We start from the raw sequence: 7,104 nt of genomic DNA on the forward strand, positions 1-7,104 counted from the left end.
ATTACTTGAACGATTCGTACGCTTGCGAGGTATAAAAGCAGATGTAATTAAATTCTGCATCAAGTTTTTGGCACCGTTGCCAGGGAGACACGTATTAAGTGTATTTCTTTGTTCTCCATGGTCTTAGGTTAGGATAAAAAAATATAAAAAAAATAATAAATAAATAAATAAACGTGCTTAAGACTCCTATTGGGATGTCTCCATTTCGCCTAGTGTTTGGCAAAGCATGTCATCTACCTGTTGAGCTTGAGCATAGAGCTTATTGGGCCATTAAGGCTTTGAATATTGATTTGGCTCAAGCGGGTGAGGAGAGAAAATTACAATTGAATGAGTTGGAGGAGATATGTCATGATGATTATGAGAATGCCAAATTGTACAAGGAGCGAACAAAGCTTTTACAAGATAAATCTATTTTTTGCAAGTCTTTTACTATTGGGCAGAATGTTTTACTTTATAACTCATGATTGCATTTGTTTCCAGGGAAGCTGAGATCTAGGTGGTCCGGTTCATTTGAGGTTACACAAGTGTTTCCTCATGGCGCTGTTGAGTGTTATGGTCCTGGGTTAAGTACCTATGTCTTCCGCTCCTATCAGGTCGGTCTTTTGGGTAGTATTGGCTAGGTGCTTAACATTTGGTATCAGAGCTAGCGCTGCGTCCCAACTTCGAATCCCGGCGCCCCCAAAAATGGATGCGGGTGGTCATGCGCCTGGACTGACCCGGGTTCGACCCGGCTCCGGTTGCTCTATTGTGGTAGCCTCCGAGGTCATCGGCTCGGGGAAGGGCGGGGTACTGTTAGGGTCCTAGGTTAAGTACCTATGTCTTCCGCTCCTAAAAGGCCAGTCTTTTGGGTAGTATTGGCTTCCTCTTCCCCTAATGATTTGAGACAGTTAGTGAAAGATAATAGGCAAAGGACAGATCACCAGGCTCATGCCCTGGAAGAGGTGCGTCAAACAACCTCTGATTTGCGTGAGGCAATAAAATAAATGGATGCTGCCATCCAAGCTCGCCTCCGGCGACAAGAGGACCATGATACTGTTACGATCCCGGATCTGGCACAAGGATTCTTTGGGTGGATCTGCAATCTGCCACGGATTATCGTACAGATAGTAAGGATTGAAGGAAGACATGGAGAACGAAAACGAAAGATCAAGCCAAAGGGAAGCTTGAAAACCCTAGAACTCGTTGAGGAGAACTCTAAGCCTCTTTACGCTAAATTTAACCTAATTCTTAATACTTCAATGCTTCCTTTTTCTCATTACTCTTACCCCTTAAATAGGGTTCACCTGGTTAGGGTTTAAGATAAAATATTAAAAAAATACTCCTATAAATAAAATATTCCAAAAATACCCCTGTGGCCTAAAACTGAAATAAATAAAGTAATAAAAGAAAACACTAAAATAATAATGTTATTGCGTGCATAACATTACACCCCCTGGAAGACGAGCTTGTCCTCAAGCTCGGAAGTAGTGTCTGCGCAAGTATCAACCGCGGTATCGGATTGCCTCAAGCCAGCGAAAGATTTTTTTTTTTTCCCGAGTTGACCCGGTCCAAGTTGGCCTGGGTTGACTCGGTATTGGACCCCCGGTCCCGTGAGGGACTCAGTTTCCTGCGCTCATCAAATTTTCCTAACTTAGGAAAATTTGAATCGGGAGTCATCTTCCTCCTTTGGCGGAAATTTCGCCGACGGCTCTTCTGGGGAAATCGGAAATCTTCCTCCTCCTCATGTCGATCCCGAAATGAGCGGCCGTCAGACATTGCAGGAACCTCGGCTCCTCCCCTCACGACAGCGACTAAGGCTGGCGACGGTCGTATGCCGTCCTCACGGCACCGCATAGTGCGTAAATTTCGCCGACGGAGTCTCCTGCTGCTCCGGCGGTGAATCGCAGCCCGTTGGCCCCCCCGGAACAGAGACCCCTTGCATAATTGTCACCTATTTTGCCAACGGGATCTCCTGCTTCTCCGGTGATGAAGAGAAGTCCTCTGAGGCGTCGACGCTTGGAATTTTTCCAAGACAGAGTGCTCTCCGAAACACATCCCGATCGGAAGAAGCACCGGAAATATTACCTTCTCCTTTTCGGCAAGGTGTTTTGCTTGCCGTGAGCCTTGTTGGTGTGAATTCAGATTTGAGGTCTCACCCAATTTGTCCAACGCCGACGAGGTGTTAGCAGAAAACCCCTCCGATTTTGGATTTCTTGAGTCCCGGCCGTCAGATTTTGGAAATTTGGAGTCCAATTTCTGATTTGTGTCCCCAATTTCGGATTTTGCCGCCGCTGGAGAGACAGGGGGTGCTCTGATTTCTTGCGTCTCCTGCCCTTCCGAGAAATCTCGAGCGACTTCTGCAGCGAGTTTCTCTCTCGTAGCAAACTCTCCACTTGCGTTTTGTGCCGGCGTTGTGGTCCTTCCCCTCGTTAAACTTGTTATGTTGTTCATCCGCCCATTCAACCTCTCTATATCGAGATTAAATTTTGAGAACCTCTCTAGGGCAGTATCAAATTTTCTTTCAAGCAATTCAAAGTATTCATTGGTGCTTCTCTCTGTCGGGTTACCCTGCTCTGATACCAAGTTGTTACGGTCCCGAATCTGGCACAAGGATTCTTTGGGTGGATCTGCAATCTGCCACGGATTACCGTACAGATAGTAAGGATTGAAAGAAGACATGGAGAACAAAAATGAAAGATCAAGCCAAAGGGAAGCTTGAAAACCCTAGAACTCGTTGAGGAGAACTCTAAGCCTCTTTACGCTAAATTTAACCTAATTCTTAATGCTTCAATGCTTGTTTTTCTCATTACTCTTACCCCTTCAATAGGGTTCACCCGGTTAGGGTTTAAGATAAAATATTAAAAAAATATCCCTATAAATAAAATATTCCAAAAATACCCATGTGGCCTAAAACTGAAATAAATAAAGTAAATAAAAGAAAACACTAAAATAATAATATTATTGCGTGCATAACATTAGTTGTTACGGTCCCGAATCTGGCACAAGGATTCTTTGGGTGGATCTGCAATCTGCCACGGAATACCGTACAGATAGTAAGGATTGAAGGAAGACATGGAGAACGAAAACGAAAGATCAAACCAAAGGGAAGCTTGAAAACCCTAGAACTCGTTGAGGAGAACTCTAAGCCTCTTTACGCTAAATTTAACCTAATTCTTAATACTTCAATGCTTCCTTTTTCTCATTACTCTTACCCCTTAAATAGGGTTCACCTGGTTAGGGTTTAAGATAAAATATTAAAAAAATACCCCTATAAATAAAATATTACAAAAATACCCCTGTGGCCTAAAACTGAAATAAATAAAGTAAATAAAAGAAAACACTAAAATAATAATGTTATTACGTGCATAACATTACACCCCCTGGAAGACGAGCTTGTCCTCAAGCTCGGAAGCAGTGTCTGCGCCAGTATCAACCGCGGTATCGGATTGCCTCAAGCCAGCGAAAGATTTTTTTTTTTTTCCCGAGTTGACCCAGTCCGAGTTGGCCTGGGTTGACTCGGTATTGGACCCCCGGTCCCGCACGCGACTCAGTTTCCTGCACTCATCATATTTTCCTAACTTAGGAAAAATTGAATCGGGAGTCATCTTCCTCCTTCGGCAGAAATTTCGCCGACGGCTCTTCTGGGGAAATCAAAAATCTTCCTCCTACTCATGTCGATCCCGAAATGAGCGGCCATTGAACATTGCGGGAACCTCGGCTCCTCCCCTCACGACACCGAATAAGGCCGGCGACGGTCGTATGCCGTCCTCACAGCACCGCACAGTGTGGAAATTTTGCCGACGGAGTCTCCTGCTGATCCGGCGGTGAATCGCAGCACGTTGGCCCCCCCGGAATAGAGACCCCTTGCGGAATTGTCGCCTATTTCGCCAACGGGATCTCCTGCTTCTCCAGTGACGAAGAGAAGTCCTTTGAGGCGTTGGCGCTTGGAATTTTTCCATGACAGAGTGCTCTCCGAAACACATCCCGATCTGAAGAAGCACCGAAAATATTACCTTCTCCTGTTGGGCAAGGTGTTTTGCTTGCCGTGAGCCTTGTTGGTGTGAATTCGGATTTGAGGTCTCACCCAATTTGTCCAACGCCGACGAGGTGTTAGCAGAAAACCCCTCCGATTTTGGATTTCTTGAGTCCCGGCCGTCAGATTTTTGAAATTTGGAGTCCAATTTCTGATTTGTGTCCCCAATTTCGGATTTCATCGCCGCTGGAGAGACAAGGGGCGCTCTGATTTCTTGCGTCTCCTGCCCTTCTGAGATATCTCGAGCGACTTCTGCAGCAAGTTTCTCTCTCGCAGCAAACTCTCCCCTTGCATTTTGTGCCGGCGTTGTGGTCCTTCCCCTCGTTAAACTTGTTATGTTGTTCATCCGCCCATTCAACCTCTCTATATCGAGATTAAATTTTGAGAACCTCTCTAGGGCAGTATCAAATTTTCTTTCAAGCAATTCAAAGTATTCATTGGTGCTTCTCTCTGTTGGGTTACCCTGCTCTGATATCAAGTTGTTACGGTCCCGGATCTGGCACAAGAATTCTTTGGGTGGATCTACAATCTGCCACGGATTACCGTACAGATAGTAAGGATTGAAGGAAGACATGGAGAACGAAAAAGAAAGATCAAGCCAAAGGGAAGCTTGAAAACCCTAGAACTCGTTGAGGAGAACTCTAAGCCTCTTTACGCTAAATTTAACCTAATTCTTAATACTTCAATGCTTGTTTTTCACATTACTCTTACCCCTTAAATAGGGTTCACCCTGTTAGGGTTTAAGATAAAATATGAGAAAAATACCCCTATAAATAAAATATTCCAAAAATACCCCTGTGGCCTAAAACTGAAATAAATAAAGTCAATAAAAGAAAACAAAAAAATAATAATGTTATTGCGTGCATAACAGATACACGAGCCCACCCTCCAGCTGCCTACTCTCCACCGGGCGAACACCATCCATTCCACCCACCACCTCCCCCACAACCACCAATGCGTCAACACCATTCCCATATGGGGCCTACCGTTCAAGGACCAAACAATGTGCCTAGGTATTTAAAACATGACTTTCCTACGTATGATGGGTCTAAGGACCCTTTGATTTGGTTAGCCAAGTGTGATAAGTTCTTTTACCATCAAGAAACACCTGCGGATGAGAAAGTGTATTTGGCCGCCTACCACATGCTCGATGAAGCGCTTCTATGGTACCACCAATTCCGAAATGACCAAGTGGTTCAGGATTGGGCAACTTTTAGACAGTCTTGCATGATGAATTTTGGTCCTCCTGCTAGTAGCAATCCATTGGGCGAATTAATCAATTACAAACAAACTGGAACACTAGACGTGTACCAAAAGACCTTCCAGGAAAGGTTAGCCTGAGCAAACCAGTTTGTTAGCCATACACAGTATGTTCATATTTTTACTGTTGGTTTGACAGAAGCTCTGCGTTTAGAAGTTGAATTACATGCTCCTACAGATTTAGACCACGCTATGAATTTAGCCAGGGCAATTGAGCACAAGCAGCGTGTTCTAAAGGAGTCACTGGTCAGAAAACCAGCTTGGCCAGGGAGGCACAATGCCTCTGCGCCAAACCTATCCTATGGACCAAAAAGACTTAGAGACAGTGCAGCCCCACGCCCAGACATCTCTAATTCGGCACCACCTTCTCCTTACTTCAAAAAACTTACTAGACAGGAAATGGACCAGAGAAAGGCCAAAGGCCTCTATTTTAACTGTGATGAACAATATGTATTTGGGCACCACTGCAAATGATTATTCAGTATATGTCTGTGGGAGGATGGAGAAGAAATACCACCAGAGGAAGAAATTGTGGAAACTGACCAAGATGGTCCAGAGATTTCCCTTCATGCTATGACAGGTCTACGCAGTGCAAGCAGCATGCAGGTTAAAGCCCAATTACATCATTTACAGTTACTGGCTTTAGTTGACTCGAGTAGTACACATAATTTAATCAGTCAGCAGACGACAAAACAACTTGGATTAGTAGTACAGCAACAGAATGGTCTTTCTGTGTCAGTAGCCAATGGGGCTAAAATTACTAGTGTAGGCATCTCACCAGCCACACACTTTGATATTGAGGGATATGAATTTGTTGCAGATTTTCTGGTGATTCCACTATCAAGATTCGATTTGGTGCTAGGAATTAAATGGCTACAATTGTTGGGACCAATACTATGGGATTTCCAAGCTCTGACCATGTCTTTTATAGAGGACCAACATCAGATTATATTGCATGGCACACAAGCACCACTCACCTGCGCACTACAGGTTACCCAGGTCCACTCCACAAACACATGTCAGTTATCTCACTTACTTACAAAATTTGAGGATATCTTTCAAGACCCTACTGCCTTACTGCCACTGAGGCACTGTGATCACCGTATCCGTTTGAAAACGGGTACAGAGCCGATAGTGGTACGTCCATATCGTTACCCTCACTTACAGAAGGATGAGATTGAAAGGCACTGCCAGCAGATGTTAACACATGGTACTATTCAGCCCAGCAGGTCTCCTTTTTCTTCACCAGTATTACTAGTCCGCAAGCATGATAAGTCATGGAGGTTCTGTGTGGATTACCGACAACTCAATGCCCATACAATTAAAGATAAATTTCCTATTCCAGTGGTGGTCGAGATGTTAGACGAGCTACATGGAGCTACAATTTTTACTAAACTCGATTTGAAATCTGGCTATCATCAAATCCGAGTTCATCCCTCAGATGTGGAGAAAACAGTGTTCCGTACGCATCACGGCCATTTTGAATTCCTTGTCATGCCATTTGGTCTGTCAAATGCGCCTTCCACCTTCCAGGCCCTCATGAATGAGGTATTTTCTCCTCTCTTGAGAAAATATGTATTGGTCTTTTTTGACGATATTTTGGTCTATAGCAACAGCTAGGAAGAACATTTTCAAAACCTTCACTAGGTATTTTCTCTTATACATTCCCATCATTTGGTTTTAAATCGGTCAAAATGTTCTATGGGCACATCAGAAGTGGCATATTTGGGCCACGTTATTTCGGCATCAGGGGTGAAGGTAGACCAGATTAAGATACAAGCGGTCACAGATTGGCCTATTCCTACATCTATTACAGCCTTAAGAGGATTTTT

The sequence above is a fragment of the Aristolochia californica genome, unplaced genomic scaffold (assembly GCF_029961685.1).
Source record: "Aristolochia californica isolate CCGP_79_NKW_82.1479 unplaced genomic scaffold, dmAriCali1.0.hap1 SCAF_13, whole genome shotgun sequence".
NCBI classification, from domain to species: Eukaryota; Viridiplantae; Streptophyta; class Magnoliopsida; order Piperales; family Aristolochiaceae; genus Aristolochia; species Aristolochia californica.